We start from the raw sequence: 20,293 nt of genomic DNA, 5'->3' as shown, positions 1-20,293 counted from the left end.
TATATATATATATATATATATATATATATATATATATATATATAATATGTGATACATGTGAGTAGTAAATTAAAGTTTTACTTGATATAAAATTTGCTTGCTAGACGATTTTAAAAAAATCAATTTGTATTTTTCAGTGCTTAGTGTCATTAGGGCCAATCATGACCCATTTTAAAGGGTTTGTTTACTTAAGGCAGTCTTATAACATTGCTCCACATTTTGTCAGTACACCATGTCTATAGAGACCTCATGAATGCTCATGCATTAAAATTTATTGCATCAGTCAACAATTACAAGTCAATGTCTACCTATGTGATGTTTTGTTTTAGTCATTTCTGGTTACTAAAAATAGTGAAGCTTGCTTGTTCTTCTACCTAAGATTTGTCCATTTCCCTGGATACATAAAAGTCTATGCAGCATTAAAATGTGAAATAAAATTCATAATTCAGACTAAGGAGTACAAAGTGTACTACATTATATTAAGGGACAGAAAGACAATGCTTTAGGGATCAGTTTAAGAAGTCGAGTTTTATAGACAGGATTGTCTAAAAACACATCAATCACAAAGAAAGCCTTGGGTGTGCTTAGAGTACAATATACTGTTTAGTAAACAACAAAATAAAGAATTATTTACCTCAAGTCAGAGCCAAAAATGTACTTTCATGAATAAAAGTGTGTATAGCTTTTACACGCGCGCACACACATACACACACACACACACACACACACACACACACACACACACTTACTAACTAGTTGACTAACTAACTGAAAGTACTTATCTAAAACTTGGAAAAACATAATCACTGTCACTGAATCTAAAGCAAAACAAAACCAAAACAAATGAACAAACAAACAAACAAATACCTCTTTGCTATTTTTCTAACCAAATGTCAATTACAGATGAGGGAATTGAGGTCCACCAGTGCCATGTGAACTCCAAGCATTGGTGATAAAGTCTTCCATGTGATTTTTGAGCATCCCATAAACACAAGTGTTCTTAAAAGCAAACCAAGAAGACAGAAAATGGAGGACTAGGGCCTGGGATAATGATTCTACAAGTCTAATCTTCTGTGTGATGTACACATGCTCCACATCGGTATGTACAGGAGGATGTTAGAATTTACCAACATGTTATCATGTGATGGTAGAAAAATCATATATACCTGGGAGTTCAGACTATGAATGGTTTAATAGCAAGTCATATAGAGATCTCTGGCCATGTCTAAAAGGGCTGTACCTGTTCTAGTTTTCAAATGACCCAATAACTTCATAAGCTAATGGTGAGCTCTCGATTCTTATGAAAGACCGTGTGCAAATTTCTTATGAATTCTTTGCAGTAGATGCTATTATGTAGAATTTTATGAATATTAAATAATATAGGATTACCTATCACAATAGTGCCTTATATTCCTAAGACTATGCAGTGCTCAGTTTTTCTTGTCAACTGGAAACTACCTAGAATTACCAGGGAAAACATTTCAGTATCAGTTTGTGTTGGGTTGGTCTATGGGCATGTCTAGGTGATTACTTTCATTGCCTTGGCTGGTATGAGAAAATGAAGACTGAAAATGGTTGACAACACTCCCTGGATTTGCTCCTGGGACTACAGAAGACTAGGGAGTGCTAGCTAAGGATAACATATGCATTCATTTATTCCTGGTTCTTCTTGACTGTGGATAAGATCTGACTGCCTTCTTTAACTTCATGTGGCCTTGACTTCTACATAGAGATGGATCGAAAGCAGGACTCATAAACTAAAATAAAGTGTCCCCTAGATTATTTTTGTTAGCATAGTTTATCATAAAATATAACGAAATCTGGATAGGTTATTCTCAAAAATCTAGTTTGAATTATTTTTTTGTTGTTGATGTATTATGCGACTCTCACATTATACCTCATTCATCCATTCAAAGGAAATAGATCTGCATAACCATTCATATTTGGAGACACTACAGCAGAGGTAGCAACAACACTGTGTTGGCAGTTCCTAGGCACAGTCTTGACAGACATTTGGCACAATGAACTGCAAGTTTTACACTCAGAGAAGCCAAGGAGAAAACACAAAGGGAGGTGAAGGAGTTCTTGATTCATGTGGTTGCTTGAAACAAAGCTGAAAACAGAAATTCCAGGAAATGCAGCACGTGATAATGAAATAAATAGATGAAGTAACTAATTTAGACAGAAATTTTATTTGTCTACAATCATATTCCTTTGAAACTGGTTGTTGATTCAAAGTCAAACGTCTGTTGTGCTAGAATTATTCATATTAAAAAAAAAAAAAAACTTTCACCCAAGTATCCTGTCACCACAAATAGGCACAGAGGATGAAAGTTGTGTGTGTGCTCAGTAGAGGACAATGGTTGCTGCTCTGCTACTAGAGATCTTCTACAACCACCCACTTGTTACGTCATTTTGTAATAGTATATGTGATAGAAAGAATCAGGCAAAGCATGTTCTCACTTCTCATGATGTTGTTTTACACTGTGAAGTCCTAAAGAGACAAAGCCTCTGTCGTGTACATCCTGCTGTTGAGGACAACTCCTTTTCCATAAGTGCTAATAATAAATGGAGATTCTAGAGAGCAGCGAGCAAATGATCCCTGAACAGACATATATGTCTGATGAGAACAAAGATTGGAGAAAGCTTTTAGAATATAGCTTTGGATAACAGAATGAAAGTCACCCAGAGTTACTAACCTTCAGTTATCCAGAAATTATACCAAGAACCCTCAATGCAGACGTCAGTCATTCTTTCTAAGAAACTCTTTAAAATGGAGCATGCGTTGGGGCAATAATGAGACTTTAAGGGAACTTCATAGTTAAGTTGCTCCTGTATATCATCTTTTGGCATAGGTATTTTTAGAGAGACAATTGCTCATGGCTGATAAAACAATGATGTGCTTTTACCTTTTGTGAGGCTATGCCAGTGCCTGCCAAACACAGAAGTGGATACTCACAGTCAACTATTGGATGGAACACAGGGCCCCCAATGGAGGAGCTNGNGAAAGTACCCAAGGAGCTGNAGGGGGCTGCAACCNTNTAGGTGNAACAACAATATGAACTAACCAGTACCCCCTGAGCTNGTGTCTCTAGCTGCATATGTAGCAGAAGATGGCCTAATCGGCCATCATTGGGAAGAGAGGCNCCTTGGTCTTGCAAACTTTATATGACCCAGCACAGGGCAAGGCCAGGGCCAAGTAGTGGGAGTGGGGGAGCAGAGGCGGGGCAGGGGGGTATAGGGAACTTTCGGGGATAGCATTTGAAATGTAAATAAAGAAAATAATAAAAAAAATTTAAAAAGGAAGCATTTTTATTAAAGTCAAATTTCTTAGGCAGAATTGGGTAATTCCTAACAAATGACTTTGAACTTTAATAAAATAGCCCATCTATAGTGCCATTCATTTCTGTTCCTGTATTTCACTGGGCTATAGTATACACCAGTATATGTTACTATGCATATACATTCATACGGCTTTATCCTTAGTATCTGTCTTCTTATCAATCTATCTATCCATCCATCATCTATCTACTACTTATCATCTATCCTTCATTTATCACTTGTCTCTTAATTTGCTGATTCATTTCATCTACCATTATGAATTATTTTATATTTACATCAATATGCATACTACATATGTAATATGTAGTGTTACATATGTAGTATTATATATTTTATATTTACATCAATATGCATACTACATATGTAATATGTAGTATGGTTATATTTGATTTAAAATCTTATGCAAACTTGTAGTTTGAGGTACTCAACACTTTTGTTTAGAGTTGTCTGTGTTGTTACAAGCTAATTTACATCATTTAAAAGAATATCAAGTTCCTCTTGCTTACTGGACTACTGACTGAAACACCTTAAAATTCCTGTATTTTAGAAAATTGTAATATGCACAATGGTATGAATCCTCATCACCAAATGTTCAAATAAAAATTTCTAAGGTAAAGAAAAAACAAATTTAGAAGCATTGTAAACCTGTGAACTTCGTTGAGCTTCCTGAATTTTATCTACTGTTGTAGTAAATGATGGAAGCAAGTTAAACTACCTTTTAGAAGTTATAAAATTCATATTCAAAATATTTTACTGAAACATGCTTATCACAATACATAATTTTGTTCATCTGACAGATATAATGTTATAATTTTGATTTGAATTCTCTAATTACTGTTGAAAGAGTTATGGCTTTTCCTATTTGCAGACAAAATTGCATTTTCAGATCCTCTACTTCCAGAAAATATGCCTTAAAAGTTTGTGAACACTTTAATAAGTTTTGTATCCAAGCATCTCAGAAGTTCATTGGATAATAATGCAGAGATATTCCAATGTTTATTTTAGCAGAAAAAAGCATTAGTGCCTTCGTGATATAATATTTTTAAGCTTTTATTAAGAACATTATCACTGTTATAAATAAAGTAGTCACATCAATGTTTTAGTGACATGCTCTGCTCAGTGTCTGGTGTAAGCTCAAGTACCTTCAAAAGCTATAAGGAAAGCTGATGGTTTTCAATACCTTATTATTGAATTGCCTTTGTTTCCTTGATCATTTACTGTGTTTCCTTTGTCCCTAAATGTCCCCATTTCCATGATATTTACACTTGTTAATATCTAATTTTGTTCTACTCTGTAATGTGCTACAAGGTTTCCATAATCTGTTTGGTAAAAAGTCTTTGTTGGTGTAATCAACATTTTCTTCTTAGTTTTGCAGTCTATTTTTGTTCACTCTTGATGATATTACCAGTAAGTTGATTCTTTGATTGTCATGTCAGGTTCCTTGGAAGCAATCCTGTGATGTTTGGATGGAAACTGTCTGAAACTTATGAATTAATTTACAGGACGAATAGCACCCACATCACACTAAAACTTCCATCAATGAGCATTATACAGATTTCCAGTGATTTGATAATTATATTTTCCTCATTTATTAACTAAAATTACTCTTTTAACTATCTATTCCTAGTATTTATTCCTAGCTCCTTACTCAATGCTATGAGCTGTTTTTTGATAACGTAAAATATTCCTTATTTATACCTAGAAATGTTACTAATTTTTATCATGTCTCAGCATTTGATTTTCAAATTTTAATTGCTGGATAGTTTCCTATACTTATACAGTAAATTTTCATCATTTCACCCCCTCCTTCCCTTCTCGTCCCCTCCCTCCTACTAAAACCATTCTTCTACATTAAGATTTTAAGTTAATATATAATCTCATCAGTTCTTTCTCTTTGTCCTCTGCCCCACCCCCTTTGCCTCTTACTGCCATTCATTATATTTTACTGACAGTTCTCTGTTTGCACTGGCCATTCCTTTAGGAGATGAATGGGAGCGTTCTACAAACTGAGTTTTCTTGGCATGGATCTTTTTTTGTGTGTTATTGCTACCTGCATTTTGATGATTGGAGAGATTTATGATGCAAACTCCCACATCTATCTTAGATGGTCCGTCTTTTCCATTCTCTTTGGTTGTGATTTTTCTGGAACACATTTCTGTATCCCTCTGAGCCACATATTTTAAAATAATATACTAGCTTTCTTTACTCTGACAATTTGCTCCCCTTTGCTTACAATGTATACTGGGTGATATGGAAAATGTCCACTAAGTTTCATTTGTCTAGATTTTGCTAGTATAGATCTATCTTTTTAAATTTCTTCTCGATTGTGGTTTTCATTTACTCAATATAAATAGTAGTATGAAGAACAGTGTTTTTCCCCCTTTGACTGTAACCTGTAGGTCTACATTTTATTTAAAAAAAACAAAACAAAACAAAACAAAAAAACTGCAGTACTTACAACCTAACACCATTGTCTCCTCCTCCTGCAGGTAATTGAAAACGCAAAACTGTATGAAGACCAGTTCCACACATCCATTGCTTTTATTGTGAAAGTAATTATTTTTGAAACTCATGGACGCATTAAATATTCTAAGAGCTATTTGCTATTATATCTCTCATTGCGCTGATGGGGTACACTATCAGCGTCATTCTACACCTCCTTTCCTTAGAAACCAACCACTCTGTCACTCATTTTCATCTAACCTGCCCACGGTCTTCTAATTCGTTTTTCATCTAGGATTAGAATTATTGCCTGGTAGTGAGTCTTTGGGAAACAAAAAGCAAAAAAGAGCCAAATATAGTTATTCTGAAACACTATATTTTCAGGTCCCCTTTTATCCAACACACTCCAGTTGTTACTAAGGTAAAACTAGTTCTAACTTTGGTATTTTATGTATAGAAATGGAAAGGGGAAAAAAATCGTCTGCAAAAGTTTGGAGGATTTGTCTTCTGGTGACGTCAATCATCACTACACATTGCTCTTCTGCACATAGTGGCTCACTCCACTTGAGAAGAGGAAAGAGAATGTGGCACCCATAATGTGGGGGCCCTGTATCGCATCGATAACAGAAGACAGGCGAGCTTAAGGACATCACGTGGAATCCAAAGGGAAGTCTTCTGACCCAAAGCTGAGACTTCCTGTCTGTGTTTGGCAAATACAGTATATTTAAAGATTAATATTTTTAATATTGACTGACTGATTTAACTAAAGTGACTATTTTTCATTAAGTTATTTAATTATTCACTTTCTATCCTGATCACTGCCCGTCCTCCCCATCATTTTCCCTTCACACCGTCCCTCCTCATATCTCTCTTCCCTTCTTCCTCTGAGACACTGGACCTCTGCATTTTATTCCTCCATCCTGGCACAGCAAGCTCTCCAAAGCTAGGCAAATCTCCCACTGAGGTCAGACAAAGCAGCCCAGTTAGGGAACTGGATCCCCAGGCAGACAGCAATTTAGGAACAGCCAGTATTTGATAGATATCAAGGGATATTTACTATAATAGAAAAAATGGGGAAGGGGTACATATCTCCTTTTGATAATCATTAAAAGACAAATATATGACACATTCTAGCTATTAATATTGAATAATTTGTACTATGAAAGAAAAAAATAATTTTATAGGTGTCATGCTTTTAATATTTTAGGTTTCTGCTTACATTCGTTTATGTTATCATGTGGACATATTTGTACTCAGGGAAGGGAAGACTGCCAATAATTCTTCTTCAAAAGTTCATTTCTTTCAAGCGGGTCATGGTGGCGCACACCTTTAATCCCAGCACTTGGGAGGCAGAGGTAGGCAGATCTCTGAGTTTGAGGCCAGCCTGGTCTACAGAGTGAGTTCCAGGACAGCCAGGACTATACAGAGAAACCCTGTCTCGAAAAAGCCAAAAAAAAAAAAAAAAAAGTTCATTTCTCCTTTCCATCCTGTGCTAAACACTGAACAATCACCCTTCCAGACACTGAAGCCCCATCAACAGAGGTTAAAATTTAGACAAAGTTTATATAACCATTTTATTACCTAAGTTTCTAGCTAAAATTTCATAACATTTTGATGAAAAGAAATAGCAATACTATCCAGTGAGGAGTAAAAGGATTTTCACAAGGAGATAAAATTGAACGATAATTCTTCTGTGTCAAGTGATCACTAAATTGATAATATCTCAGTATTAAATGTTGTACTCAAGACGAAAACACCAATAACGTTTCACAGACAAGCGAAGGTCCTTAGAATGCTAATCTACTATAACTAATATGAAGTTTTAAACTATATTTTAAGGACAAAATATATAAACGTTTAATGAATTTCCATAGAAATATTTATATTTAATTTGAGATCATGGGTTTTATCCATTATATTTTGGAACTTTCAATTCGTGCATAAAAATTATTTTAAGATGTCTGCGTGTTGGAAGCCTAAACAAATACTACTAGGAGGAAAGTTAGGTTCACCCAGGATGAGCCACTTCATTGCATGTCCCAACTAGAGAAGTCATCCTTGACATCATTTACACACAAAGAACAAAACTGCACTCAGTAGTCTGTATGTATACGTAAAACTAATTGCCAAGTAAAAAGAGACTGTCAAATTTAGAGTAGGGGCTTAGAAGGGGTTGTGGGAGGGTATCTTGGAGGGGCTGAGGAAGGAATAAGGAAGGGGAATGAGATGTAATTCTACTTCATTTAAAAATAATCATACGTTTTAAAAAGAAAAATATAAAGCAAGCAGTATATATTTTTAGAATCTTACACAAACAGTAAGTCCCAGACTCTATACCAGGGATATCATAGCTCCACAGCCTGTCTCCGGCATCACTGAAAAGCGAAGACATGGAGCTAGTAGAATGAAATGCCTGAATGTGATTGAGGCTGAAAGTGTGCCAGCCACAGGCAACAGCTCCACGCTGCTAAATATGTGTATGTAGTCCATCTTCCGTCTCATCATAGTGAGTTACTCAGAGATGTGGGAAGGATTTACACCGCAAATATTAGCAAAAGCTAAGAATCATAATTATACTTTGTTGTTTTTTTGGTTTTGTTTTACTTTTCTCAAAGGAACACTTGTAAGACATGTGCATGTGCATAGCTTTATTTCTTCCTTCTGTAGAAGATAAAATCCATTCAGGTCACCTACGAGACCGGTAGGAAGAAAGCCTAAGCCTCTCCTTTCTTAGACCTGTGCCAAACCTCTGGCACAATGAAAGGCAAAAAAACAAAAAAACAAAAAACAACAACAACAACAACAACAAAAAACCTACAAACACGATCAGAAGCGTTCTCATACCCACCCAGGGTGAAAATGTAATTAGTAAAAAAATGCTAGGTGCAAACATTGTAGGCCAGTACTATTCAATCAGAAAATGCTGATTGAGCATATATAAGCACAATCAAAGCCTTTATTTAAATAGGGGTTACAGTCCTAATAAAACACAAAGGGAAGTAGGGGCATAGGCCTCTTCTACAGGTAATGAAAGAAAAAATTAAACTCATCCAATTACATCTGGGGAAAAAATCCATTACCTATAACAGAGAAGAGAACTGCCCCAGGAAAACTCAGAAGCAAACTAATAATGAAGGCACAATGTCCTTTCAACAGATTCTAAATGAGCTCTAATTTTCTTATATCCACCATTCCCAAACTATATAAATTTCAACTAAGCAGAAAAAAGTGACATGCTGGCACAATTGTTATTCCAAACAGGCCCAGCTGCTTGCTCACCTTAATTAGACCTAGTCCCGAAAGGGAGCCAATCTTTCTTTATTTTCTTCTATGCGTTAACGTGATTTTTCCTTTTTTTTTTTCCTAATAGATTTTGCTGTAACCTTTCAGCAACTGCTACTTTAGATCCTCCCCCAAGGGTCACAGACCAACGGGGTCTTTGGCCAAACAAGACTTGAACTCAAGCAAGGAAGAATAAGAGAAAATCAGGGTGCTGATCTATCTCTGGGGAAAATGTTGGCCTTCCTCATCTTCCGTTGGATCCCCATCTGTCATGTGTATGTGTTTGTCTGTGTGTGGTTTGTGGGTGTGTATGTGTGTATGTGTATAATGTGGATGTTTGTGGATGTGTGGCTGCACACATGTATGTTAATATATGAAATTAAGGAGTGTCAAGAATTAGAGATCATTCCTTTTTCCCTTATTCCAACAGATTTTAAAGATGTTTAAAATAAAATTACTATAAAATTCCAAACATCTAAAGTTTTATTCGAGCACGTAGATGATCTTAGAGACTGCAAATCTATTTAATCCCTCTAAATAGCCAGAGTCAGTCAAAGTGCTCTCATGGATGTCCTGTTTTACTGGGCATTGAGTCCTTGAATGCTAAAAGTATCTTCTTAGATTGCCTTTATCTCTAATGCTGTCACTGCAAACTAGAAGTCCTCCTTAAGTGTTACTAAAAGTACTCTGTCTTCTACCCATAGAACATGTCATTTGATAAGACAGGAGTAACTGCAGAATCCTCTAAAAACTGAAAGTATTCAAGATCTCTCACTATGTATTAACTTGGACAATAATAAAGGGAGAAAAAGTGGACTTGGTAAATCATTTGATGCTGTGCACTGTATATGATCATAAACTCTGACCTGTACCCAGCAAAGTAGATAGTACAAAAGAAATGTAAATATGAAATTCAGGTTCCCAACAAAGGAGAATACTGACAGCATGCAGTATGAGATGAGGTAAGAGTTAAAGAAGTATGGATGAAGAAGAATTCAGAGAGTTGACTGGATAAAAAGACTACAGAATTCCTCATAGAGAAGGTAAAGTTCAATAAAAGTGTAATGCTGACAAATATCTTAAATAACATTTGGAAAGGCAGATAGGCAAAGCCCTGCAAGGAAATCTGATAAAAGCCTGAGAGCACATATAAGCAGCCTGTTTTCCAGAGACTGAGGAAATTTAAAGGTGTTCCTGACCACACACTCTGCACTGATCCCTGCGCTGAGAGCTGATAGTACTTATTGGCCACCTGATTTAAATTCCTATATTGCCATTCAAATCCAGAATCTTTATTCAACATTTCATGCATATAGATCACATCTTCCCAAACAGCAGTAAACTCCTGAGGGCAAGAATAGCATATGATATTCTTTATGTCCCCACAAATGCATTATGCATTCGCCATTGCCCCCAATGCATTAAGTAAGCAGAAATATAAATAATGGCCACTTTGATGAAAGGATGAATACAAGGAGGTGTAGGAAAGAAATGCAGAGAAAATTGAGAAGAGGAAGAAGGGAGAATTGGATCAGCTGTACAGGCATATGACAAGCCATCAGAATGGAGAACTCAGAAGCAGGGATGAATGTCTCCAGCAGTGGCATGAACTGTCTTCAACGGTTAGACAATGACCTAAAATATAAACTAGCATATTCACATAATACAATTAAGGTATTTGGAAAATACTTACTTCAAAATGTCTGACAAATCAGATTAAAATAACTCTGCTCTAAAGAGAAAAGGTCAAGCTTAAATATCTGTCAATGATCATCATCTTCATCCTCTACCCCATTTACACAGTGCCTGACTATTTGTACCTTCTTACCAATATCTGGAGATGCTTTAATTCCAAATGATAATAATAATAATAATAATAATAATAAGCCCAACCCAAATGTCTTCTAGGAAATTTTTTTAGAAAACCAGTCACTCCTGAGCACATACTTTCTTTTCTTTTACCTTTAATTAGATGTTTTCTTTATTTACATTGCAAATTTTGTCACCTTTCCTTGTTTCCCCTCTGAAATCCCCCATATCCCACTCCCCCTCCCCCTGCTCACTAACCCACCCACACCTGCTTCCCTGTCCTGGCATTCTCCTACACTGGGGCATCAAGCCTTCAAAAGACCAGGAGCCTCTCCTCTCATTGATGTCCCACAAGGCCATCCTCTGCTACATATGCAGCTAGAGACATGGGTCCCTCCATGTGTACACTTTGGCTGATGATTTAATCCCTGGAAGCTCTAGGTGTACTGGTTGGTTCATATTGTTGTTCTTCCTATGGGACTGCAAACCCCTTCAGGTCCTTGTGTCCTTTCTCTAGCTCCTCCATTGAGGACCCTGACCCACATACTTTTATTCCAATCCATTACCAAAAGTCCTTTGGTAACATGCTCAACATTCTTCCTCACGAAGCCTTCTTCTTTTCATTTCTTCTTTCCTTGTGTCTGTCCTCATGTGCAGGAATCATGTGCTAACAGTACCACCTCAACAGCAGCAGAAGTGCAGTTTGGAGAAGCGTGAATATTCCCAGAGTTAAGTTGCCAGACAGACATTTGCTCAAATTAGCTTAAAAAGAAAAAAAAAATTAAAAAAAAAAAAAAAAAAAGGAAGGAGAAAAAAAGTTGTCACATCTGTGTATGTGGGATGTCTCTAGAGTGTGGAAAGAAAACAGAAAAATGTATTCTTTTAAAAACCTTTTGTAAAATGCTTGCCACCCTTTATGATAATTTTAGTGTGTGTGTGTGTGTGTGTGTGTGTGTGTGTTTCTACTAAATTCACTAAAAACAAGAGATGGTTTGTGTGAAATGGGTAAACACACTGGATGGATAGGCAAAGCAAGATAGGCAGAAAGATAGAGGTTGGTGTGTTCTTAAAATTTATGACAAAAGGGAATATGCTATCAGCTGACAAGTCTAAATAGCAGGCTACACTTTACACCCCAGAAAAGGCTCAAGAAAGCAGAGGCCTGTCTGTGAGTGAGCTCTCAGTAAATAAGGAGTTAGGAACCACAGCTGAGACACTGACACATAATATGGTATCCCAGCTGGAGCCTACTGGGTTTAAACTGTCAAGTGAGCACTGGGCACAGCCACTTCCACATTTTCAGGATCATCACACACAAACAACTACTGTGACTTCGATGTGTATTGCACATGATCACAAGAATCTGACTGCTCACTGATAAGGGGTGTCGCATCTTCCATCATGACCCCATTAGCATGCCAACAAAAACAGAAGTAGTTAGTCCAGTAATAGATGAAATGCGCAAAGTTCTGATATATAAATGAGGAAGTCAGAGAGAATAAACACACACACACACACACACGCATACACACACACACTTGCACGCACGCACGCACACACACACACACACACACACACATACACACCCGTACACACATACAAAATGAATAAATGCAGTGAGACCAGTCACAACTTACACTGAACTGTTAAACCCAGGAGGATGAAAACACGTTCACCCTCCAAATAGATTTTAGAAATGTCCTGACCTCCTATACCAATATTAACAAATAAACAACAAATTAACTAAAAAAAAATGTTAATCTCAGAAGATTTTGTGTTTTCTCATATTCTTACCTTAAATTATTTAGAAAACAGGTGTAAATAAAATCTATAGGAAGAATTTTTCATAAAATAGCCATTAAGTGAGTGACATTTATACTAAGGATTCTGAAACAAACTCTTTGGGGATTGCATGATATATAGATTATAGCTTTTGTCTTTAAGAATTTGAGATTTTGAAGTTATCAAAGATCATCTTCACTCCCTTTCCTTTCTACCACCCCCCTCTTCTTCTTTTGCTTTTCTTCTTTAATTCCCAAGAAACATGGTAAGGTGAATTAGCTATGCCAACAACACAGCGGAATGACTCTCCTCACTGTAGAGGAGGTGTGTTCAACCCTTTTTGGAAAGAATCACCTCCATTGCATTTCATATCACTTCCTTACAGAAGCTTCCAGCTAAGTCCAGACTTTGTTACTCTTTTTCCTGGTTTTCGTCAACAAGCTGTAAATAAACCATCAAAAAGGAACTGAACAGCTGTGTGCCCTGCCAGAATGTAAAGGCACTGAAGGAACACACTTTGGTTTCAGCACTTCCCTCTTCTCACTTCAACACAGTGACCAATTGAAAGAACAAAAGTTAGGAAGGATATATATGTATTTATTTTACTTCACAAATGCTGTGGGGGCCAAATATTTTAAATGATTCCTTTACATGTGGTACCATTTTGCAGCTGGATTTTAGCTTGCTTTTGTGAACTTATATGTCTAAAAGATATCCTCCTCTGCTTCTTCTCCGAGACATCCTGGCACATCAAGTGCCTTGGTGCTTCCTTTCCCACTGAGGCAGACAAGGCAGCCCAGCTGGAAGAACCTATCCTATGGATAGGCAACAGCCTTTGAGATAGCCCCTTTTCCAGTTGTTCAGGACCCACATGAAGACCTAGATGCATATCAGCCACATATGTGCAGGAAAGCCTAGGTCCAGCCCTTGTATGTTCTTTGGTTTGTGGTTCAGACACTGAGAACCCAAGGGTCCAGGTGAGTTAACTCTGTTGGTCTTCCTATGGAATTCCAATCCCCTTTGTGTCCACAATTCCTCCCCATATTCTTCCATAAGTATTCCTGAGCTCCATCTGTCAGCTGCTGAGTATAGCCTCTCAGTGGAGAACATGCTCCTGTCTGTAAGCGTAACAGAGTATCATTAATAGTGTCAGGGATTGGTGTTTGCCCATGGGACAGGTCTCAAATTGGGCCAGTTATTGGTTGGCCATTCTTGATAGCTCATAGAACTACTTATTTTCTATTCTTAAAAGCCCATATGGATGCACATGTCCTATTCATAAAAGACTACATAATTACTCATTTTTCAATTACGTATTCTGGGGAATAAAGAATAATTCTGGGGATAAGAACTCCAACAGAAAGATAGTGCAAGATAGAAATGAGGAGGAAGAAGTCAGGAGATCTGCAAACGTAAATGCTATCTTGTGCTTCATTATGTTGCAAGGGAAGGACACAGGAGGTTTTCTACTCAGGAGAAGATTGAGAAGCAAAACATAAGATACTCACGAAAGCAGAGCGCATGTCTGTGTGATCTTAACTGTTCTGCCACTCATGTTCTCGTTCATATGTCTCTTTCTATGACAAAATATTGACCACAAGAAACGTTGGGGCAGAGAGGATTTACCTGCTTAAAAATAACAGTCTATTATACAGAGAAGTAATGGCAGGAAATGAGGGCGAGAATTAAAGATAAGAACAGAAACAGTGTTCCATCCAATAGCTATCAGTGGGAATAGAGGCTCCTTGGTCTTCCAAACTCTATATGACCTAGCACAAGGCAAGGCCTGGGCCAAGTAGTGGGAGTGGGTGGGTAGGGGAACANAAAAAAAAAAAAGAACAGAAACAGTAATTTTCTTCTTAATGGCTTGCTCCCACACTTCTCAGCTTACTTTCTTATACCACCCAAGTCCTAGTGACCAGGGCTGGCCCCAGGTCCAGGGAACTACACCATCTCCCATCAGTCATTAAGCAAGAAAATATACCACAGATGTCATTATACAATAATCAGATTAAGCATTCTCTTAAGTGAGGTTCCCTCTTTCTAAGTTTATCTATGCTTCCATCACTGTACTTGTGAAATTTTCATTTTGTTTTGTCATTTTTAATTTCTACCCCCCCCACATATATATACATATATAGTCCTGACTTGTATTTGCGTGTGTGCTTTTTATTTTCACATAAAATTTCAACTTAAATTTGACATACTTCAAAAGTTTTAAAATGTATTAAGTATACACAAAAGGTTTACCATTTTGATATAATATGTAGATTTTAGTAGATAAACAAACTGAAGAAATCTGATTTTGCAGAAAAGAGAAGGGGATGGAGGAAGAGTGGAAGAGAGGGAGAGAGAGGGGTAGAGAAAGAAGTTCATGTCTTTCTGCTTGCCTTTATAAAAAAGAGGGTTGGCATTTTGATTTGTATGAATTTCCAGACTTCAGTATTAGATGCAGCAGAGGCTGAGGCAACAGTATATTCAACATACCCAAGATGAAACACATTAGAAATCCATAAAACCAACCCAGTGTCAATTTTGTTTAAATTATTGCCCTTCAGCATCCTAGACATCGGCTGTGTTTAGTAGAACAGAATAGGCTACAATGCTATTTCCCTGTGACTAGATGCAACTCTTATTTTGTGCAGTGTTCTCACATATCAAGTAAATTGTGTTAGCCATAGGGGGAAATTTCTGAGAATCAAAGAGAAATTCATGTTTTATAATCATTACTGGAGAATGGGAGGAAGCAGGATGAAGTTGCAAAGAGCTGGCTTGTCTGAGAGTATATAAAGACTGAATTCTAACTCTAGTGCTCCAATAAACTAGTTGCATGGCTGACCTGGAGGAACTTCCTATACTCTTGGAAGCCCCGAGGTTTTTATCATGAAAAGCTGGGAGGAAATTAGTTACTGCCTAGGAATTCTGTGTTCTAACTCTACATGATATAAAAGCATAACTAGGAAGAATAAAAGGCAAGGAAAACTCCCCTGGGGATTGTTATTCTGACTGTTTATATTTTTTTCTGCTTTCCTCATCTAAACATGATTTCTCACCAACTTAACATTTTAGATGATCATTTTTATTATTTATGATATTTTGCTGTGATTTTCCCCACTACATTGTAAAATATACATGTTTGGGGAACTGCTGCTTAACCTTAGTTCATCATTTACAGTTTGATGCATTACCAGTTCAGCACATGCTGATGCAACTAATTAAACAAAAGTAAACTCATATGAAGTTTCATTATTATTATAATTGATTTGTAACGGAGTAATGCCACCTTATCTGTTACTTTGTTGACAAATTAAGTTAAATATTTCTTATTTTTATTGCATTCCTTACAGATAATTTCTCACTTGCAAAAAAGAAATTCACTTTTTTTTCTTTTCTTTTTGGTCTTCTGCATAGAGAAATATTGTAAATTAATGCATTTAGGATTTGCTTTGTTTCTGTTTTGGTTAAATGTTTAATTGAAAAAGAATAATTTATAATGCCTAATTGCCTTTTCCAAGATCAATTATACGAAATTAATACTGGGCACAGACAGGAAATTCACTGCAGTACTGCCAGACTGGGTCACTTGATTCAAACAGTGCCTAGAAGCACATCTGGATGGGGAGAGGAGGATTATACTAATAAGCAGGGGAGGAAAGGAATGTAATAGTATGCAAGAAAGGGCAGGAGTATGCTAATAAGCAGAGGAGGGAAGGAGTATGCTAATATGTAAGGAAGGGGAGTACTTTGCTAATAAACAAGAAATGGGAGGATAAACTAATATGCATAGAAGGAGAAAAGTATGCAAATTTTCGAGGAAAGGAGACATGGTGAGAGTTACAAGCTTTATGTCAGCCACAGGGGTCAACATCACCAATGGCAAATGGGTTAATTAAGTCAAAAAAGATTAGTCACCAATGTGTGTAGGTAGGAGAGTAAAACAGTAACTTTACAGATCTAGAGTCTGCCTGATTTTTTCTACTTCCAGTCATGAATATTCAAGACTTAGATTACCCGGAAATCTGCAGAAAGCATATGATGAGTCAATGTGGCCATAGATGTGGTGAGTCTAAAGACAGTGACAGGGAAACCTGAAATTCAGCCAGTGATTGCACTTTCTTTCAGGTTTGCTTGAAAATTGGATTAAAAAGAGAAATGAAGAGATGGGTACTCAATAAACACTAGATGAATGATTCATGGATTTAAATTTTTACATTTGTTTCAATTACTTAAGAAGGAGAAAGAAGATCATTGCCTTATTTTCTTCCATGTGAAAAAACATGTAATGTAACCAGGATGAATTCCAGTCACTTTAGAAAAGAGCAAATGTACCAGCAACTGGGGGTAATTTTCCATTTGACATCTAGATCAGGAAGATACAATATTCTGAAGGAAATCAAGGGAAGACTTTATCTAAAGGGAATTAGGACTGCCCCACCTGAGGATCCATTCCATCATCAGCCACCAAACCCAGACACTATTGCACACGCCAGAAAGATTCTGCTGAAGGGACCCTGATATAGATGCCTCTTGTGAGGCTATGCCAGTGCCTGACAAACACAGAAGTGGATGCTCACAGTCATCTATTGAATGGAACATAGGGCCCCCAATGGAGGAACTAGAGAAAGTACCCAAGGAGCTGAAGGGGGCTGCAACCCTATAGGTGGAACAACAATATGAACTAACCAGTACCCCCAGAGCTTGTGTCTCTAGCTGCATATGTAGCAGAAGATGGNATATTCAGCCATCATTGGGAAAGGAGGCCCCTTGGTCTTGCAAACTTTATATGCCCCATAGAGGGGAACGCCAGGGCCAAGAAGTGGGAGTGGGTGGGTAGGGGAGCAGGGCAGGCGGAGGGTATAGGGGACTTTCGGGATAGCATTTGAAATGTAAATGAAGAAAATATCTAATAAAATAATTTAAATAAAAGAATTAGGAACTGTTTTAGAGGAACAGTTCAAGAAATGGCCTGCTTTTAACTGCTTTATGTAAAGATAATATGCAAAGGAATTCACCTTGGTTCATTGGATTAATGGTTCAGTCTTACTGAGCTGCAATATAAGTCTTAGACAGGAGATACATCAGAGCGTGGCAAGGTTCTCCTCATAAGCATGACAGCCCCAGTTAAGTTCTGTAGCATCCACATGCACACCAGGGCACAGAGGACCATGTATAATCCCAGTGAAAAGAATTTTGAGACAGAATTCCAAGAGCAAGATGGCTAGCAAGAATAGCTAAATGAATGGGCTGATTGCTCTAAATGGATGAGGTCTGTGGACAATACCTCAGTAAACAAGAGTGTACTAAGAAAAATATCTACATACACACACAGGATCACATGATCATGCAAAACACCCTTTTACATAAGTACATGCTCCCACACATCAAGCAGATACACGTGCATACAGACCATGCAACGTACATACCACTCCACACATAGATACACAAGCCAAAATAAAAGTATCCCACTTGCTTTACATTGTGGCTTTGCGGTATTGCCAATTTTCTTAGTGGGAACTCTGTGGGGATGATGGCTTTAAATTGTCTGTATTTGATGACTTACTCCAGACATCTATTTGACTCTGATACAGTTTTTTCTATGAAATGTCTATACATGAATTTGTGTTTCATAAATGAGCTCTGTTTCTGTTTTTCACATTCAAAAAGTTCTACAAAAAGTCTGACTATGCCGATGTGTGTGTGTGTGTGTGTGTGTGTATTTCTCATTGTGTATGCCATTATGATTTTCTAAAAATCTATGAATCATTGAATATGATCTCTTGATATACAATTGAGGAGAGAGTTGGCAAGAGAGAGAGAGAGAGAGAGAGAGAGAGAGAGAGAGAGAGAGAGAGAGAGAGAGAGACTATACTAAGATCACAATGCTGTCTAGGCTGTACATAGACTTACTGTCCTTGGAATTATAAGAGGAGGAAATACAAGTGCATAGTCCCACACCATAATGGTATCTGTGAAATTTAGATATGCCATGTAAGGTATTGGTGGAAGGATCAATAAGATGGAGCTGTTCTCTGCACTGTTATGAATAATGCTTCTAAATCCAAATGTTACCAATGTGGGGCAATATTTCTAATATGTTTGATGGAATAATGGTCTTATCACTTCTTTGTTTAAAAAAGATTTAATATTGCTTAAGGAGTTAAATGTCTAGTTGACAAAACATAGTGTTTCAATGGTTCAAGTTCTCAGAAATGTGAAATATATTACCCCTTCTTCTGTGTGTATGCTTGTGTGTGTCTATACATACACATATGTGTATGTGTGTTAGGAATTTTTATGGAAGAATTTCATATTATGCTAAGTAGATTGAGTGATGATTTCTCTCATTCGTAAAAGTGCCATACAGTTGAGCAGAGTCTAGTTAAAGACAAACTATTACCAAAGGAAGAAGGGTTATTTATGCCTCCTACATGAGCTAGAATATCCATGTTTTCTGGCTTTTAGATATTGATATTCATGAGTATTGATTCTGGAAATTTTTTGGCCCTCAGACAACTTAGTGACTTAGGTGGCTATGTGTCACTGGATGCCTTGGATCTTCAGCGTGCAGGAAATGGGTTTCAGGACCTCTTTGCTCCCATATCCATATCAGACAATGGTTCTCACAAATGACTTCTTGTAAAAAATTCTGCATAACTTGTTTTGTTTGTTTTCTAGGGAAACATTTACTGAGATTATAAGACAAACAGTAAAATTTCTAATCTCAAACTTTTTCTGGCACACAGTACTTGATTACTTCATAGGTAGATTCCTTTTCATGAGTAAGTACTTGATGATATATAGATAGTTAGATAGTTAGATAGATAGATAGATAGATAGATAGATAGATAGATAGATAGATAGATAGATAGATAGATGATAGATAAGGGTGAAACTTGTGTGAGTTATTACTTGAAGACATCATACTAAGGCAAAGCACTTTTTCACTACTCCATGGGCACTAGGTCTTAAAGGGTTTAAAAGGAGATGTAGATCACCTTACATAGTCTAAATATAGCAAGTCAGGCCTATGTTGATGTCTCCCTTAAATACAATAAGGAGTGTAAACCAGGCTCTCTGCCAGCCTGCCTTTCAGAGCCTCAGCGTGAGAAGCTTATGTCATCACTCAGCACTGCCTGTGCATTTCCACTATTGCTAAGATTTGTGTAGTTTCATATGAGAAACATGCACCCTTTAAAAGGGCCGTCTATACAGCATTGCTCTCTGCCATTCTCTCTATCTGACTGTCTGTTTATTTCTCTCTCTTATATCCCCACTCAGAGAAGGCCTGTTACTCCTTTCATCACTCTTTTCCCAGTAAACCCCTTGTGTTAGATCTGTTAAGGGCATGATCTATGTAGCATACGTTGACCTGGACCCACCAAGGGACCTTTTATTGTCTAATCCGGAGAAAATGATAGTATCTATATTTATCTAAAGTACTGTGGGTTACAAATCTTTTAGTTTTCACTTACTTTTTCAGAGTTTTGAATATTTTTATATTTATGATAAGGAACCCCTGGATAAGTTAAATCCATGTATACCTTAAACATAAGACCTCAGGGTTATATGTCTAAAATATATATACATACCCCTACACACACACACACACACACACACACACACACACACACACACA

The sequence above is a fragment of the Mus pahari genome, chromosome 15, assembly GCF_900095145.1.
Source record: "Mus pahari chromosome 15, PAHARI_EIJ_v1.1, whole genome shotgun sequence".
NCBI lineage: Eukaryota > Metazoa > Chordata > Mammalia > Rodentia > Muridae > Mus > Mus pahari.
The sequence above is the reverse complement of the archived record's forward strand: the minus strand, read 5'-3'. Positions refer to the sequence as shown.